The sequence below is a fragment of the Anomaloglossus baeobatrachus genome, chromosome 1 (genome assembly GCF_048569485.1).
Source record: "Anomaloglossus baeobatrachus isolate aAnoBae1 chromosome 1, aAnoBae1.hap1, whole genome shotgun sequence".
NCBI classification, from domain to species: domain Eukaryota; kingdom Metazoa; phylum Chordata; class Amphibia; order Anura; family Aromobatidae; genus Anomaloglossus; species Anomaloglossus baeobatrachus.
Window position 1 is genome coordinate 977,061,267 of NC_134353.1, and position 22,787 is coordinate 977,084,053.

Here is a 22,787-nt window from a genome sequence, read left to right on the forward strand (position 1 = left end):
AGTGGTGACATCACTGATATAATGACGTGATCACACATGAGGCCACACCCCTTATATACAGTCCCGCCCCCAGTGGTGACATCACTGATATAATGACGTGATCAGACATGAGGCCACACCCCTTATATACAGTCCCTCCCCCAGTGGGGACATCCCTGATATAATGACGTGATCACACATGAGGCCACACCCCTTATATACAGCCCCTCCCCCAGTGGTGACATCACTGATATAATGACGTGATCAGACATGAGGCCACACCCCTTATATGCAGCCCCGCCCCGGTGATGACATCACTGATATAATGACGTGATCAGACATGAGGACACACCCCTTATATACAGTCCCATCCCCCAGTGGTGACATCACTGATATAATGACGTGATCACACATGAGGACACACCCCTTATATACAGCCCCTCCCCCAGTGGTGACATCACTGATATAATGACGTGATCACACATGAGGACACACCCCTTATATACAGTCCCTCCCCCAGTGGTGACATCACTGATATAATGACGTGATCAGACATGAGGCCACACTCCTTATATACAGTCCCTCCCCCAGTGGTGACATCACTGATATAATGACGTGATCAGACATGAGGCCACACCCCTTATATACAGCCCCGCCCCCAGTGGTGACATCACTGATATAATGACGTGATCAGACATGAGGACACACCCCTTATATACAGCCCCTCCCCCAGTGGGGACATCACTGATATAATGACGTGATCACACATGAGACCACACCCCTTATATACAGTCCCGCCCCCAGTGGTGACATCACTGATATAATGACGTGATCAGACATGAGGCCACACTCCTTATATACAGCCCCTCCCCCAGTGGTGACATCACTGATATAATGACGTGATCAGACATGAGGACACACCCCTTATATACAGTCCCGCCCCCAGTGGTGACATCACTGATATAATGACGTGATCACACATGAGGCCACACTCCTTATATACAGTCCCGCCCCCAGTGGGGACATCACTGATATAATGACGTGATCACACATGAGGCCACACTCCTTATATACAGTCCCGCCCCAGTGGTGACATCACTGATATAATGACGTGATCACACATGAGGCCACACTCCTTATATACAGTCCCGCCCCCAGTGGTGACATCACTGATATAATGACGTGATCACACATGAGGCCACACCCCTTATATACAGCCCCGCCCCCAGTGGTGACATCACTGATATAATGACGTGATCAGACATGAGGACACACCCCTTATATACAGCCCCTCCCCCAGTGGTGACATCACTGATATAATGACGTGATCACACATGAGGACACACCCCTTATATACAGCCCCTCCCCCAGTGGTGACATCACTGATATAATGACGTGATCACACATGAGGCCACACTCCTTATATACAGCCCCTCCCCCAGTGGTGACATCACTGATATAATGACGTGATCACACATGAGGCCACACCCCTTATATACAGTCCCGCCCCCAGTGGTGACATCACTGATATAATGACGTGATCACACATGAGGACACACCCCTTATATACAGCCCCGCCCCCAGTGGTGACATCACTGATATAATGACGTGATCACACATGAGGACACACCCCTTATATACAGCCCCTCCCCCAGTGGTGACATCACTGATATAATGACGTGATCACACATGAGGACACACCCCTTATATACAGCCCCGCCCCCAGTGGTGACATCACTGATATAATGACGTGATCACACATGAGGACACACCCCTTATATACAGCCCCTCCCCCAGTGGTGACATCACTGATATAATGACGTGATCACACATGAGGACACACCCCTTATATACAGTCCCGCCCCCAGTGGTGACATCACTGATATAATGACGTGATCACACATGAGGACACACCCCTTATATACAGCCCCGCCCCAGTGGTGACATCACTGATATAATGACGTGATCAGACATGAGGCCACACTCCTTATATACAGTCCCGCCCCCAGTGGGGACATCACTGATATAATGACGTGATCACACATGAGGCCACACCCCTTATATACAGTCCCGCCCCCAGTGGGGACATCACTGATATAATGACGTGATCAGACATGAGGCCACACTCCTTATATACAGCCCCTCCCCCAGTGGGGACATCACTGATATAATGACGTGATCACACATGAGGCCACACTCCTTATATACAGCCCCGCCCCCAGTGGTGACATCACTGATATAATGACGTGATCACACATGAGGCCACACCCCTTATATACAGCCCCGCCCCCAGTGGTGACATCACTGATATAATGACGTGATCACACATGAGGACACACCCCTTATATACAGCCCCGCCCCCAGTGGTGACATCACTGATATAATGACGTGATCACACATGAGGACACACCCCTTATATACAGCCCCTCCCCCAGTGGTGACATCACTGATATAATGACGTGATCACACATGAGGACACACCCCTTATATACAGTCCCGCCCCCAGTGGTGACATCACTGATATAATGACGTGATCACACATGAGGACACACCCCTTATATACAGTCCCGCCCCCAGTGGGGACATCACTGATATAATGACGTGATCAGACATGAGGCCACACTCCTTATATACAGCCCCTCCCCCAGTGGGGACATCACTGATATAATGACGTGATCACACATGAGGCCACACTCCTTATATACAGCCCCGCCCCCAGTGGTGACATCACTGATATAATGACGTGATCACACATGAGGACACACCCCTTATATACAGTCCCTCCCCCAGTGGTGACATCACTGATATAATGACGTGATCACACATGAGGCCACACTCCTTATATACAGCCCCGCCCCCAGTGGTGACATCACTGATATAATGACGTGATCACACATGAGGCCACACCCCTTATATACAGCCCCTCCCCCAGTGGTGACATCACTGATATAATGACGTGATCAGACATGAGGACACACCCCTTATATACAGCCCCTCCCCCAGTGGTGACATCACTGATATAATGACGTGATCACACATGAGACCACACCCCTTATATACAGCCCCTCCCCCAGTGGTGACATCACTGATATAATGACGTGATCAGACATGAGGCCACACTCCTTATATACAGCCCCGCCCCCAGTGGTGACATCACTGATATAATGACGTGATCAGACATGAGGACACACCCCTTATATACAGTCCCGCCCCCAGTGGTGACATCACTGATATAATGACGTGATCAGACATGAGGCCACTCCCCTTATATACAGTCCCGCCCCCAGTGGGGACATCACTGATATAATGACGTGATCAGACATGAGGCCACACCCCTTATATACAGCCCCTCCCCCAGTGGTGACATCACTGATATAATGACGTGATCACACATGAGGCCACACTCCTTATATACAGTCCCGCCCCAGTGGGGACATCACTGATATAATGACGTGATCACACATGAGACCACACCCCTTATATACAGTCCCGCCCCCAGTGGTGACATCACTGATATAATGACGTGATCAGACATGAGGACACACCCCTTATATACAGTCCCTCCCCCAGTGGTGACATCACTGATATAATGACGTGATCACACATGAGGCCACACTCCTTATATACAGCCCCTCCCCCAGTGGGGACATCACTGATATAATGACGTGATCAGACATGAGGCCACACCCCTTATATACAGTCCCGCCCCAGTGGTGACATCACTGATATAATGACGTGATCAGACATGAGGCCACACCCCTTATATACAGCCCCTCCCCCAGTGGTGACATCACTGATATAATGACGTGATCACACATGAGACCACACCCCTTATATACAGCCCCGCCCCAGTGGTGACATCACTGATATAATGACGTGATCAGACATGAGGCCACACTCCTTATATACAGCCCCGCCCCCAGTGGTGACATCACTGATATAATGACGTGATCACACATGAGGCCACACTCCTTATATACAGTCCCTCCCCCAGTGGTGACATCACTGATATAATGACGTGATCAGACATGAGGCCACACCCCTTTATATACAGCCCCTCCCCCAGTGGGGACATCACTGATATAATGACGTGATCAGACATGAGGACACACCCCTTATATACAGCCCCTCCCCCAGTGGGGACATCACTGATATAATGACGTGATCAGACATGAGGACACACTCCTTATATACAGCCCCTCCCCCAGTGGTGACATCACTGATATAATGACGTGATCACACATGAGGCCACACTCCTTATATACAGCTCCTCCCCCAGTGGTGACATCACTGATATAATGACGTGATCAGACATGAGGCCACACCCCTTATATACAGCCCCTCCCCCAGTGGGGACATCACTGATATAATGACGTGATCACACATGAGGCCACACCCCTTATATACAGCCCCGCCCCCAGTGGGGACATCACTGATATAATGACGTGATCACACATGAGGCCACACCCCTTATATACAGCCCCGCCCCCAGTGGTGACATCCCTGATATAATGACGTGATCACACATGAGGACACACCCCTTATATACAGCCCCGCCCCCAGTGGTGACATCCCTGATATAATGACGTGATCACACATGAGGACACACCCCTTATATACAGTCCCGCCCCCAGTGGGGACATCACTGATATAATGACGTGATCAGACATGAGGCCACACCCCTTATATACAGCCCCGCCCCCAGTGGTGACATCACTGATATAATGACGTGATCACACATGAGGACACACTCCTTATATACAGTCCCGCCCCCAGTGGTGACATCACTGATATAATGACGTGATCACACATGAGGACACACTCCTTATATACAGTCCCTCCCCCAGTGGTGACATCACTGATATAATGACGTGATCACACATGAGGACACACCCCTTATATACAGCCCCTCCCCCAGTGGTGACATCACTGATATAATGACGTGATCACACATGAGGACACACCCCTTATATACAGCTCCTCCCCCAGTGGTGACATCACTGATATAATGACGTGATCACACATGAGGACACACCCCTTATATACAGCTCCTCCCCCAGTGGTGACATCACTGATATAATGACGTGATCACACATGAGGCCACACTCCTTATATACAGCCCCTCCCCCAGTGGTGACATCACTGATATAATGACGTGATCACACATGAGGCCACACCCCTTATATACAGCCCCTCCCCCAGTGGTGACATCACTGATATAATGACGTGATCACACATGAGGACACACCCCTTATATACAGTCCCATCCCCCAGTGGTGACATCACTGATATAATGACGTGATCACACATGAGGCCACACTCCTTATATACAGTCCCGCCCCCAGTGGTGACATCACTGATATAATGACGTGATCACACATGAGGCCACACTCCTTATATACAGTCCCGCCCCCAGTGGTGACATCACTGATATAATGACGTGATCAGACATGAGGCCACACCCCTTATATACAGCCCCTCCCCCAGTGGTGACATCACTGATATAATGACGTGATCACACATGAGGACACACTCCTTATATACAGCCCCTCCCCCAGTGGGGACATCACTGATATAATGACGTGATCACACATGAGGCCACACTCCTTATATGCAGCCCCTCCCCCAGTGGGGACATCACTGATATAATGACGTGATCAGACATGAGGCCACACCCCTTATATACAGCCCCGCCCCCAGTGGTGACATCACTGATATAATGACGTGATCACACATGAGGCCACACTCCTTATATACAGCCCCTCCCCAGTGGTGACATCACTGATATAATGACGTGATCACACATGAGGCCACACCCCTTATATACAGTCCCGCCCCCAGTGGTGACATCACTGATATAATGACGTGATCAGACATGAGGCCACACCCCTTATATACAGTCCCGCCCCCAGTGGTGACATCACTGATATAATGACGTGATCACACATGAGGCCACACCCCTTATATACAGCCCCTCCCCCAGTGGTGACATCACTGATATAATGACGTGATCACACATGAGACCACACCCCTTATATACAGTCCCGCCCCCAGTGGTGACATCACTGATATAATGACGTGATCACACATGAGGCCACACTCCTTATATACAGTCCCTCCCCAGTGGGGACATCACTGATATAATGACGTGATCACACATGAGGCCACACTCCTTATATACAGTCCCTCCCCCAGTGGGGACATCACTGATATAATGACGTGATCACACATGAGGCCACACCCCTTATATACAGTCCCGCCCCAGTGGTGACATCACTGATATAATGACGTGATCACACATGAGGCCACACCCCTTATATACAGCCCCTCCCCCAGTGGTGACATCACTGATATAATGACGTGATCACACATGAGGACACACCCCTTATATACAGTCCCTCCCCCAGTGGTGACATCACTGATATAATGACGTGATCAGACATGAGGCCACACTCCTTATATACAGCCCCTCCCCCAGTGGTGACATCACTGATATAATGACGTGATCACACATGAGGCCACACTCCTTATATACAGCCCCTCCCCCAGTGGTGACATCACTGATATAATGACGTGATCACACATGAGGACACACCCCTTATATACAGTCCCGCCCCAGTGGTGACATCCCTGATATAATGACGTGATCACACATGAGGCCACACCCCTTTATATACAGCTCCACCCCAGTGGGGACATCACTGATATAATGACGTGATCACACATGAGGACACACCCCTTATATACAGTCCCATCCCCCAGTGGTGACATCACTGATATAATGACGTGATCAGACATGAGGCCACACCCCTTATATACAGCCCCGCCCCAGTGGTGACATCACTGATATAATGACGTGATCACACATGAGGCCACACTCCTTATATACAGCCCCTCCCCCAGTGGTGACATCACTGATATAATGACGTGATCAGACATGAGGCCACACCCCTTATATACAGCCCCTCCCCCAGTGGTGACATCACTGATATAATGACGTGATCACACATGAGGCCACACTCCTTATATACAGCCCCTCCCCCAGTGGGGACATCACTGATATAATGACGTGATCACACATGAGGACACACTCCTTATATACAGCCCCTCCCCCAGTGGTGACATCACTGATATAATGATGTGATCAGACATGAGGCCACACCCCTTATATACAGCCCCTCCCCCAGTGGGGACATCACTGATATAATGACGTGATCACACATGAGGCCACACCCCTTATATACAGTCCCGCCCCCAGTGGTGACATCACTGATATAATGACGTGATCAGACATGAGGCCACACCCCTTATATACAGCCCCGCCCCCAGTGGTGACATCACTGATATAATGACGTGATCACACATGAGGCCACACTCCTTATATACAGCCCCTCCCCCAGTGGTGACATCACTGATATAATGACGTGATCACACATGAGGCCACACCCCTTATATACAGCCCCTCCCCCAGTGGGGACATCACTGATATAATGACGTGATCACACATGAGGCCACACCCCTTATATACAGCCCCTCCCCCAGTGGTGACATCACTGATATAATGACGTGATCACACATGAGGCCACACCCCTTATATACAGCCCCTCCCCCAGTGGTGACATCACTGATATAATGACGTGATCACACATGAGGACACACCCCTTATATACAGTCCCGCCCCAGTGGTGACATCACTGATATAATGACGTGATCAGACATGAGGACACACCCCTTATATACAGCCCCTCCCCCAGTGGTGACATCACTGATATAATGACGTGATCAGACATGAGGACACACCCCTTATATACAGTCCCGCCCCCAGTGGTGACATCACTGATATAATGACGTGATCACACATGAGGACACACCCCTTATATACAGCCCCGCCCCCAGTGGTGACATCACTGATATAATGACGTGATCACACATGAGGACACACCCCTTATATACAGCCCCTCCCCCAGTGGTGACATCACTGATATAATGACGTGATCAGACATGAGGCCACACTCCTTATATACAGCCCCTCCCCCAGTGGTGACATCACTGATATAATGACGTGATCAGACATGAGGCCACACTCCTTATATACAGTCCCGCCCCCAGTGGTGACATCACTGATATAATGACGTGATCAGACATGAGGCCACACCCCTTATATACAGCCCCGCCCCCAGTGGTGACATCCCTGATATAATGACGTGATCACACATGAGGCCACACCCCTTATATACAGCCCCTCCCCCAGTGGTGACATCACTGATATAATGACGTGATCACACATGAGGCCACACCCCTTTATATACAGTCCCGCCCCCAGTGGTGACATCACTGATATAATGACGTGATCACACATGAGGACACACCCCTTATATACAGTCCCGCCCCCAGTGGTGACATCACTGATATAATGACGTGATCAGACATGAGGCCACACTCCTTATATACAGCCCCTCCCCCAGTGGTGACATCACTGATATAATGACGTGATCACACATGAGACCACACTCCTTATATACAGCCCCTCCCCCAGTGGTGACATCACTGATATAATGACGTGATCACACATGAGGCCACACCCCTTTATATACAGTCCCGCCCCCAGTGGTGACATCACTGATATAATGACGTGATCACACATGAGGACACACCCCTTATATACAGTCCCGCCCCCAGTGGTGACATCACTGATATAATGATGTGATCACACATGAGGACACACCCCTTATATACAGTCCCGCCCCCAGTGGTGACATCACTGATATAATGACGTGATCACACATGAGACCACACTCCTTATATACAGCCCCTCCCCCAGTGGTGACATCACTGATATAATGACGTGATCACACATGAGGCCACACTCCTTATATACAGTCCCTCCCCCAGTGGTGACATCACTGATATAATGACGTGATCACACATGAGGCCACACTCCTTATATACAGCCCCTCCCCCAGTGGTGACATCACTGATATAATGACGTGATCACACATGAGGCCACACCCCTTATATACAGTCCCTCCCCCAGTGGTGACATCCCTGATATAATGACGTGATCACACATGAGGCCACACCCCTTATATACAGCCCCTCCCCCAGTGGGGACATCACTGATATAATGACGTGATCACACATGAGGCCACACCCCTTATATACAGTCCCGCCCCCAGTGGTGACATCACTGATATAATGACGTGATCAGACATGAGGCCACACCCCTTATATACAGCCCCTCCCCCAGTGGTGACATCACTGATATAATGACGTGATCACACATGAGGACACACTCCTTATATACAGTCCCTCCCCCAGTGGTGACATCACTGATATAATGACGTGATCAGACATGAGGACACACTCCTTATATACAGCCCCTCCCCCAGTGGTGACATCACTGATATAATGACGTGATCACACATGAGGCCACACCCCTTATATACAGTCCCTCCCCCAGTGGTGACATCCCTGATATAATGACGTGATCACACATGAGGCCACACCCCTTATATACAGCCCCTCCCCCAGTGGGGACATCACTGATATAATGACGTGATCACACATGAGGCCACACTCCTTATATACAGCCCCTCCCCCAGTGGTGACATCACTGATATAATGACGTGATCACACATGAGGCCACACCCCTTATATACAGCCCCTCCCCCAGTGGTGACATCACTGATATAATGACGTGATCACACATGAGGCCACACTCCTTATATACAGCCCCTCCCCCAGTGGGGACATCACTGATATAATGACGTGATCAGACATGAGGCCACACCCCTTATATACAGCCCCTCCCCCAGTGGTGACATCACTGATATAATGACGTGATCACACATGAGGCCACACTCCTTATATACAGTCCCGCCCCCAGTGGGGACATCACTGATATAATGACGTGATCAGACATGAGGCCACACTCCTTATATACAGCCCCTCCCCCAGTGGTGACATCACTGATATAATGACGTGATCACACATGAGACCACACTCCTTATATACAGCCCCTCCCCCAGTGGTGACATCACTGATATAATGACGTGATCACACATGAGGACACACCCCTTATATACAGCCCCGCCCCCAGTGGTGACATCACTGATATAATGACGTGATCACACATGAGGCCACACCCCTTATGTACAGCCCCGCCCCCAGTGGTGACATCCCTGATATAATGACGTGATCACACATGAGGCCACACCCCTTATGTACAGCCCCGCCCCCAGTGGTGACATCACTGATATAATGACGTGATCACACATGAGGCCACACCCCTTATATACAGTCCCGCCCCAGTGGGGACATCACTGATATAATGAGGTGATCACACATGAGGCCACACTCCTTATATACAGCTCCGCCCCAGTGGGGACATCACTGATATAATGACGTGATCACACATGAGGCCACACTCCTTATATACAGCCCCTCCCCCAGTGGTGACATCACTGATATAATGACGTGATCAGACATGAGGACACACCCCTTATATGCAGCCCCTCCCCCAGTGGTGACATCACTGATATAATGACGTGATCACACATGAGGACACACCCCTTATATACAGCCCCTCCCCCAGTGGTGACATCACTGATATAATGACGTGATCACACATGAGGACACACCCCTTATATACAGTCCCGCCCCCAGTGGTGACATCACTGATATAATGACGTGATCAGACATGAGGCCACACCCCTTATATACAGTCCCGCCCCCAGTGGTGACATCACTGATATAATGACGTGATCACACATGAGGCCACACCCCTTATATAAAGCTCCTCCCCCAGTGGTGACATCCCTGATATAATGACGTGATCACACATGAGGCCACACTCCTTATATACAGTCCCGCCCCCAGTGGTGACATCACTGATATAATGACGTGATCACACATGAGGCCACACCCCTTATATAAAGCTCCTCCCCCAGTGGTGACATCCCTGATATAATGACGTGATCAGACATGAGGCCACACCCCTTATATACAGTCCCGCCCCCAGTGGTGACATCACTGATATAATGACGTGATCACACATGAGGCCACACCCCTTATATAAAGCTCCTCCCCCAGTGGTGACATCACTGATATAATGACGTGATCACACATGAGGCCACACCCCTTATATAAAGCTCCTCCCCCAGTGGTGACATCCCTGATATAATGACGTGATCACACATGAGGCCACACCCCTTATATAAAGCTCCTCCCCCAGTGGTGACATCCCTGATATAATGACGTGATCACACATGAGGCCACACCCCTTATATACAGCCCCTCCCCCAGTGGTGACATCACTGATATAATGATGTGATCAGACATGAGGCCACACCCCTTATATACAGTCCCGCCCCCAGTGGGGACATCACTGATATAATGACGTGATCACACATGAGGCCACACTCCTTATATACAGCCCCGCCCCCAGTGGTGACATCACTGATATAATGACGTGATCAGACATGAGGCCACACCCCTTATATACAGCTCCTCCCCCAGTGGTGACATCACTGATATAATGACGTGATCAGACATGAGGCCACACCCCTTATATACAGCCCCTCCCCCAGTGGGGACATCACTGATATAATGACGTGATCACACATGAGGCCACACCCCTTATATACAGCCCCTCCCCCAGTGGGGACATCACTGATATAATGACGTGATCACACATGAGGCCACACCCCTTATATACAGCCCCGCCCCCAGTGGTGACATCACTGATATAATGACGTGATCACACATGAGGCCACACCCCTTATATAAAGCTCCTCCCCCAGTGGTGACATCCCTGATATAATGACGTGATCACACATGAGGCCACACTCCTTATATACAGCCCCGCCCCCAGTGGGGACATCACTGATATAATGACGTGATCAGACATGAGGCCACACCCCTTATATACAGCTCCTCCCCCAGTGGTGACATCACTGATATAATGACGTGATCAGACATGAGGCCACACCCCTTATATACAGCCCCTCCCCCAGTGGGGACATCACTGATATAATGACGTGATCACACATGAGGCCACACCCCTTATATACAGCCCCTCCCCCAGTGGTAACATCACTGATATAATGACGTGATCACACATGAGGCCACACCCCTTATATACAGCCCCGCCCCCAGTGGTGACATCACTGATATAATGACGTGATCACACATGAGGCCACACTCCTTATATACAGCCCCGCCCCCAGTGGTGACATCACTGATATAATGACGTGATCACACATGAGGACACACCCCTTATATACAGCCCCGCCCCCAGTGGTGACATCCCTGATATAATGACGTGATCACACATGAGGCCACACTCCTTATATACAGTCCCTCCCCCAGTGGGGACATCACTGATATAATGACGTGATCAGACATGAGGCCACACCCCTTATATACAGCCCCTCCCCCAGTGGTGACATCACTGATATAATGGCGTGATCACACATGAGGCCACACCCCTTATATACAGCCCCTCCCCCAGTGGTGACATCACTGATATAATGACGTGATCACACATGAGGCCACACTCCTTATATACAGCCCCTCCCCAGTGGTGACATCACTGATATAATGACGTGATCACACATGAGGCCACACCCCTTATATACAGTCCCGCCCCCAGTGGTGACATCACTGATATAATGACGTGATCAGACATGAGGACACACCCCTTATATACAGCCCCTCCCCAGTGGTGACATCACTGATATAATGACGTGATCACACATGAGGACACACCCCTTATATACAGCCCCGCCCCAGTGGTGACATCACTGATATAATGACGTGATCACACATGAGGCCACACTCCTTATATACAGCCCCTCCCCCAGTGGTGACATCCCTGATATAATGACGTGATCACACATGAGGCCACACCCCTTATATACAGTCCCGCCCCCAGTGGTGACATCCCTGATATAATGACGTGATCACACATGAGGCCACACCCCTTATATACAGCCCCGCCCCCAGTGGTGACATCACTGATATAATGACGTGATCACACATGAGGCCACACCCCTTATATACAGTCCCGCCCCCAGTGGTGACATCCCTGATATAATGACGTGATCACACATGAGGCCACACCCCTTATATACAGCCCCTCCCCCAGTGGGGACATCACTGATATAATGACGTGATCACACATGAGGACACACTCCTTATATACAGCCCCTCCCCCAGTGGTGACATCACTGATATAATGACGTGATCACACATGAGGCCACACCCCTTATATACAGCCCCTCCCCCAGTGGTGACATCACTGATATAATGACGTGATCACACATGAGGCCACACTCCTTATATACAGCCCCTCCCCCAGTGGGGACATCACTGATATAATGACGTGATCAGACATGAGGCCACACTCCTTATATACAGCCCCGCCCCCAGTGGGGACATCACTGATATAATGACGTGATCAGACATGAGGCCACACCCCTTATATACAGCCCCTCCCCCAGTGGGGACATCACTGATATAATGACGTGATCACACATGAGGCCACACCCCTTATATACAGTCCCGCCCCCAGTGGTGACATCACTGATATAATGACGTGATCAGACATGAGGCCACACCCCTTATATACAGCCCCTCCCCCAGTGGTGACATCACTGATATAATGACGTGATCACACATGAGGACACACTCCTTATATACAGTCCCTCCCCCAGTGGTGACATCCCTGATATAATGACGTGATCAGACATGAGGCCACACTCCTTATATGCAGCCCCGCCCCCAGTGGTGACATCACTGATATAATGACGTGATCAGACATGAGGCCACACCCCTTATATACAGCCCCGCCCCCAGTGGTGACATCACTGATATAATGACGTGATCACACATGAGGCCACACTCCTTATATGCAGCCCATCCCCCAGTGGTGACATCACTGATATAATGACGTGATCAGACATGAGGCCACACTCCTTATATACAGCTCCTCCCCCAGTGGTGACATCACTGATATAATGACGTGATCAGACATGAGGCCACACCCCTTATATACAGCCCCTCCCCCAGTGGGGACATCACTGATATAATGACGTGATCACACATGAGGCCACACCCCTTATATACAGCCCCTCCCCCAGTGGGGACATCACTGATATAATGACGTGATCACACATGAGGACACACCCCTTATATACAGCCCCTCCCCCAGTGGTGACATCACTGATATAATGACGTGATCACACATGAGGACACACCCCTTATATACAGCCCCTCCCCCAGTGGGGACATCACTGATATAATGACGTGATCACACATGAGGCCACACTCCTTATATACAGCTCCTCCCCCAGTGGTGACATCACTGATATAATGACGTGATCACACATGAGGCCACACCCCTTATATACAGCCCCGCCCCCAGTGGTGACATCCCTGATATAATGACGTGATCAGACATGAGGACACACCCCTTATATACAGTCCCGCCCCCAGTGGTGACATCACTGATATAATGACGTGATCACACATGAGGACACACTCCTTATATACAGCCCCTCCCCCAGTGGTGACATCCCTGATATAATGACGTGATCACACATGAGGACACACCCCTTATATAAAGCTCCTCCCCCAGTGGTGACATCCCTGATATAATGACGTGATCACACATGAGGCCACACTTCTTATATACAGTCCCGCCCCCAGTGGTGACATCACTGATATAATGACGTGATCACACATGAGGCCACACCCCTTATATACAGTCCCGCCCCAGTGGTGACATCACTGATATAATGACGTGATCACACATGAGGCCACACCCCTTATATACAGCCCCTCCCCCAGTGGTGACATCACTGATATAATGACGTGATCACACATGAGGACACACTCCTTATATACAGTCCCGCCCCCAGTGGTGACATCACTGATATAATGACGTGATCACACATGAGACCACACCCCTTATATACAGTCCCGCCCCCAGTGGTGACATCACTGATATAATGACGTGATCACACATGAGGCCACACTCCTTATATACAGCCCCTCCCCCAGTGGTGACATCACTGATATAATGACGTGATCACACATGAGGCCACACCCCTTATATACAGCCCCTCCCCCAGTGGTGACATCACTGATATAATGACGTGATCACACATGAGGCCACACCCCTTATATACAGCCCCGCCCCCAGTGGTGACATCCCTGATATAATGACGTGATCACACATGAGGCCACACTCCTTATATACAGCCCCTCCCCCAGTGGGGACATCACTGATATAATGACGTGATCACACATGAGGCCACACTCCTTATATACAGCCCCGCCCCGGTGATGACATCACTGATATAATGACGTGATCACACATGAGGCCACACTCCTTATATACAGCCCCGCCCCGGTGATGACATCACTGATATAATGACGTGATCACACATGAGGCCACACTCCTTATATACAGCCCCTCCCCCAGTGGTGACATCACTGATATAATGACGTGATCAGACATGAGGACACACCCCTTATATACAGCCCCTCCCCCAGTGGGGACATCACTGATATAATGACGTGATCAGACATGAGGACACACCCCTTATATACAGCCCCTCCCCCAGTGGTGACATCACTGATATAATGACGTGATCAGACATGAGGACACACCCCTTATATACAGTCCCGCCCCCAGTGGTGACATCACTGATATAATGACGTGATCAGACATGAGGCCACACTCCTTATATACAGTCCCGCCCCCAGTGGTGACATCCCTGATATAATGACGTGATCACACATGAGGACACACCCCTTATATACAGTCCCGCCCCCAGTGGTGACATCACTGATATAATGACGTGATCAGACATGAGGCCACACCCCTTATATACAGTCCCGCCCCCAGTGGTGACATCCCTGATATAATGACGTGATCACACATGAGGACACACCCCTTATATACAGCCCCTCCCCCAGTGGTGACATCCCTGATATAATGACGTGATCACACATGAGGACACACCCCTTATATACAGTCCCGCCCCCAGTGGTGACATCACTGATATAATGACGTGATCAGACATGAGGCCACACCCCTTATATACAGTCCCGCCCCCAGTGGTGACATCCCTGATATAATGACGTGATCAGACATGAGGACACACCCCTTATATACAGCCCCTCCCCCAGTGGTGACATCACTGATATAATGACGTGATCACACATGAGGCCACACTCCTTATATACAGCCCCGCCCCCAGTGGGGACATCACTGATATAATGACGTGATCACACATGAGGACACACCCCTTATATACAGTCCCGCCCCCAGTGGTGACATCACTGATATAATGACGTGATCACACATGAGGCCACACCCCTTATATAAAGCTCCTCCCCCAGTGGTGACATCACTGATATAATGACGTGATCAGACATGAGGCCACACCCCTTATATACAGCCCCTCCCCCAGTGGGGACATCACTGATATAATGACGTGATCACACATGAGGCCACACTCCTTATATACAGTCCCTCCCCCAGTGGTGACATCACTGATATAATGACGTGATCAGACATGAGGCCACACCCCTTATATACAGCCCCTCCCCCAGTGGTGACATCACTGATATAATGACGTGATCACACATGAGGCCACACCCCTTATATACAGCCCCGCCCCAGTGGTGACATCACTGATATAATGACGTGATCAGACATGAGGCCACACCCCTTATATACAGCCCCTCCCCCAGTGGTGACATCACTGATATAATGACGTGATCACACATGAGGACACACCCCTTATATACAGCCCCGCCCCAGTGGTGACATCACTGATATAATGACGTGATCAGACATGAGGACACACCCCTTATATACAGTCCCGCCCCCAGTGGTGACATCACTGATATAATGACGTGATCACACATGAGGCCACACCCCTTATATACAGCCCCTCCCCCAGTGGTGACATCACTGATATAATGACGTGATCACACATGAGGCCACACTCCTTATATACAGTCCCGCCCCCAGTGGTGACATCACTGATATAATGACATGATCACACATGAGGACACACCCCTTATATACAGCCCCTCCCCCAGTGGGGACATCACTGATATAATGACGTGATCACACATGAGGCCACACTCCTTATATACAGCCCCTCCCCCAGTGGTGACATCACTGATATAATGACGTGATCAGACATGAGGACACACCCCTTATATACAGTCCCGCCCCCAGTGGTGACATCACTGATATAATGACGTGATCACACATGAGGCCACACTCCTTATATACAGCCCCGCCCCCAGTGGTGACATCACTGATATAATGACGTGATCACACATGAGGACACACCCCTTATATACAGCCCCTCCCCCAGTGGTGACATCACTGATATAATGACGTGATCACACATGAGGACACACTCCTTATATACAGTCCCTCCCCCAGTGGTGACATCACTGATATAATGACGTGATCAGACATGAGGCCACACCCCTTATATACAGTCCCGCCCCAGTGGGGACATCACTGATATAATGACGTGATCACACATGAGGCCACACTCCTTATATACAGCCCCTCCCCCAGTGGTGACATCACTGATATAATGACGTGATCACACATGAGGACACACCCCTTATATACAGTCCCGCCCCAGTGGGGACATCACTGATATAATGACGTGATCACACATGAGGCCACACCCCTTATATACAGTCCCGCCCCCAGTGGGGACATCACTGATATAATGACGTGATCACACATGAGGCCACACCCCTTATATACAGTCCCGCCCCCAGTGGTGACATCACTGATATAATGACGTGATCACACATGAGGCCACACTCCTTATATACAGCCCCTCCCCCAGTGGTGACATCACTGATATAATGACGTGATCACACATGAGGACACACCCCTTATATACAGCCCCGCCCCCAGTGGGGACATCACTGATATAATGACGTGATCACACATGAGGCCACACTCCTTATATACAGTCCCGCCCCCAGTGGTGACATCACTGATATAATGACGTGATCACACATGAGGCCACACTCCTTATATACAGTCCCTCCCCCAGTGGTGACATCACTGATATAATGACGTGATCACACATGAGGCCACACTCCTTATATACAGCCCCTCCCCCAGTGGTGACATCACTGATATAATGACGTGATCACACATGAGGCCACACCCCTTATATACAGTCCCTCCCCCAGTGGTGACATCACTGATATAATGACGTGATCACACATGAGGCCACACCCCTTATATACAGCCCCTCCCCCAGTGGTGACATCACTGATATAATGACGTGATCACACATGAGGCCACACCCCTTTATATACAGCTCCACCCCAGTGGGGACATCACTGATATAATGACGTGATCACACATGAGGACACACCCCTTATATACAGCCCCTCCCCCAGTGGTGACATCACTGATATAATGACGTGATCACACATGAGGACACACCCCTTATATACAGCCCCTCCCCCAGTGGTGACATCACTGATATAATGACGTGATCAGACATGAGACCACACCCCTTATATACAGCCCCTCCCCCAGTGGTGACATCACTGATATAATGACGTGATCACACATGAGGCCACACTCCTTATATACAGTCCCGCCCCCAGTGGTGACATCACTGATATAATGACGTGATCAGACATGAGGCCACACCCCTTATATACAGCCCCTCCCCCAGTGGGGACATCACTGATATAATGACGTGATCACACATGAGGCCACACTCCTTATATACAGTCCCTCCCCCAGTGGTGACATCACTGATATAATGACGTGATCAGACATGAGACCACACCCCTTATATACAGCCCCTCCCCCAGTGGGGACATCACTGATATAATGACGTGATCAGACATGAGGACACACCCCTTATATACAGCCCCGCCCCCAGTGGTGACATCACTGATATAATGACGTGATCACACATGAGGCCACACTCCTTATATACAGTCCCTCCCCCAGTGGTGACATCACTGATATAATGACGTGATCACACATGAGACCACACCCCTTATATACAGCCCCTCCCCCAGTGGGGACATCACTGATATAATGACGTGATCACACATGAGGCCACACCCCTTATATACAGCCCCTCCCCCAGTGGGGACATCACTGATATAATGACGTGATCACACATGAGGCCACACTCCTTATATGCAGCCCCGCCCCCAGTGGTGACATCACTGATATAATGACGTGATCACACATGAGGCCACACCCCTTATATACAGCCCCGCCCCAGTGGTGACATCACTGATATAATGACGTGATCAGACATGAGGACACACCCCTTATATACAGTCCCGCCCCCAGTGGTGACATCCCTGATATAATGACGTGATCACACATGAGGCCACACTCCTTATATACAGCCCCGCCCCGGTGATGACATCACTGATATAATGACGTGATCAGACATGAGGACACACCCCTTATATACAGCCCCGCCCCAGTGGTGACATCACTGATATAATGACGTGATCACACATGAGGCCACACTCCTTATATACAGTCCCGCCCCAGTGGTGACATCACTGATATAATGACGTGATCAGACATGAGACCACACCCCTTATATACAGTCCCGCCCCCAGTGGGGACATCACTGATATAATGACGTGATCACACATGAGACCACACCCCTTATATACAGTCCCGCCCCCAGTGGGGACATCACTGATATAATGACGTGATCACACATGAGGCCACACTCCTTATATACAGTCCCGCCCCCAGTGGTGACATCACTGATATAATGACGTGATCACACATGAGGACACACCCCTTATATACAGTCCCGCCCCCAGTGGTGACATCACTGATATAATGACGTGATCACACATGAGGCCACACTCCTTATATACAGTCCCTCCCCCAGTGGTGACATCACTGATATAATGACGTGATCAGACATGAGGCCACACCCCTTATATACAGTCCCGCCCCCAGTGGTGACATCACTGATATAATGACGTGATCAGACATGAGGCCACACTCCTTATATACAGTCCCGCCCCCAGTGGTGACATCACTGATATAATGACGTGATCACACATGAGGCCACACTCCTTATATACAGCTCCGCCCCAGTGGTGACATCACTGATATAATGACGTGATCACACATGAGGCCACACCCCTTATATACAGCCCCTCCCCCAGTGGTGACATCACTGATATAATGACGTGATCAGACATGAGGACACACCCCTTATATACAGTCCCGCCCCCAGTGGTGACATCACTGATATAATGACGTGATCACACATGAGGCCACACTCCTTATATACAGCCCCGCCCCCAGTGGTGACATCACTGATATAATGACGTGATCACACATGAGGACACACCCCTTATATACAGCCCCTCCCCCAGTGGTGACATCACTGATATAATGACGTGATCACACATGAGGACACACTCCTTATATACAGTCCCTCCCCCAGTGGTGACATCACTGATATAATGACGTGATCAGACATGAGGCCACACCCCTTATATACAGCCCCTCCCCCAGTGGTGACATCACTGATATAATGACGTGATCACACATGAGGCCACACTCCTTATATACAGTCCCGCCCCCAGTGGTGACATCACTGATATAATGACGTGATCAGACATGAGGCCACACTCCTTATATACAGCCCCTCCCCCAGTGGTGACATCACTGATATAATGACGTGATCACACATGAGGCCACACTCCTTATATACAGTCCCGCCCCAGTGGTGACATCACTGATATAATGACGTGATCACACATGAGGACACACCCCTTATATACAGTCCCGCCCCAGTGGGGACATCACTGATATAATGACGTGATCACACATGAGGCCACACCCCTTATATACAGTCCCCGCCCCCAGTGGGGACATCACTGATATAATGACGTGATCACACATGAGGCCACACTCCTTATATACAGCCCCGCCCCCAGTGGGGACATCACTGATATAATGACGTGATCACACATGAGGACACACTCCTTATATGCAGCCCCTCCCCCAGTGGTGACATCACTGATATAATGACGTGATCACACATGAGGACACACTCCTTATATACAGTCCCTCCCCCAGTGGGGACATCACTGATATAATGACGTGATCACACATGAGGACACACTCCTTATATACAGTCCCTCCCCCAGTGGGGACATCACTGATATAATGACGTGATCACACATGAGGACACACTCCTTATATACAGTCCCGCCCCCAGTGGTGACATCACTGATATAATGACGTGATCACACATGAGGCCACACTCCTTATATACAGCCCCGCCCCCAGTGGTGACATCACTGATATAATGACGTGATCACACATGAGGCCACACTCCTTATATACAGCCCCGCCCCCAGTGGTGACATCACTGATATAATGACGTGATCACACATGAGGCCACACCCCTTATATACAGTCCCGCCCCCAGTGGTGACATCACTGATATAATGACGTGATCACACATGAGGCCACACTCCTTATATACAGCCCCTCCCCCAGTGGTGACATCACTGATATAATGACGTGATCACACATGAGGACACACCCCTTATATACAGCCCCGCCCCCAGTGGGGACATCACTGATATAATGACGTGATCACACATGAGGCCACACTCCTTATATACAGTCCCGCCCCCAGTGGTGACATCACTGATATAATGACGTGATCACACATGAGGCCACACTCCTTATATACAGTCCCTCCCCCAGTGGTGACATCACTGATATAATGACGTGATCACACATGAGGCCACACTCCTTATATACAGCCCCTCCCCCAGTGGTGACATCACTGATATAATGACGTGATCACACATGAGGCCACACCCCTTATATACAGTCCCTCCCCCAGTGGTGACATCACTGATATAATGACGTGATCACACATGAGGCCACACTCCTTATATACAGTCCCTCCCCCAGTGGTGACATCACTGATATAATGACGTGATCACACATGAGACCACACCCCTTATATACAGCCCCTCCCCCAGTGGGGACATCACTGATATAATGACGTGATCACACATGAGGCCACACCCCTTATATACAGCCCCTCCCCCAGTGGGGACATCACTGATATAATGACGTGATCACACATGAGGCCACACTCCTTATATGCAGCCCCGCCCCCAGTGGTGACATCACTGATATAATGACGTGATCACACATGAGGCCACACCCCTTATATACAGCCCCGCCCCAGTGGTGACATCACTGATATAATGACGTGATCAGACATGAGGACACACCCCTTATATACAGTCCCGCCCCCAGTGGTGACATCCCTGATATAATGACGTGATCACACATGAGGCCACACTCCTTATATACAGCCCCGCCCCGGTGATGACATCACTGATATAATGACGTGATCAGACATGAGGACACACCCCTTATATACAGCCCCGCCCCAGTGGTGACATCACTGATATAATGACGTGATCACACATGAGGCCACACTCCTTATATACAGTCCCGCCCCAGTGGTGACATCACTGATATAATGACGTGATCAGACATGAGACCACACCCCTTATATACAGTCCCGCCCCCAGTGGGGACATCACTGATATAATGACGTGATCACACATGAGACCACACCCCTTATATACAGTCCCGCCCCCAGTGGGGACATCACTGATATAATGACGTGATCACACATGAGGCCACACTCCTTATATACAGTCCCGCCCCCAGTGGTGACATCACTGATATAATG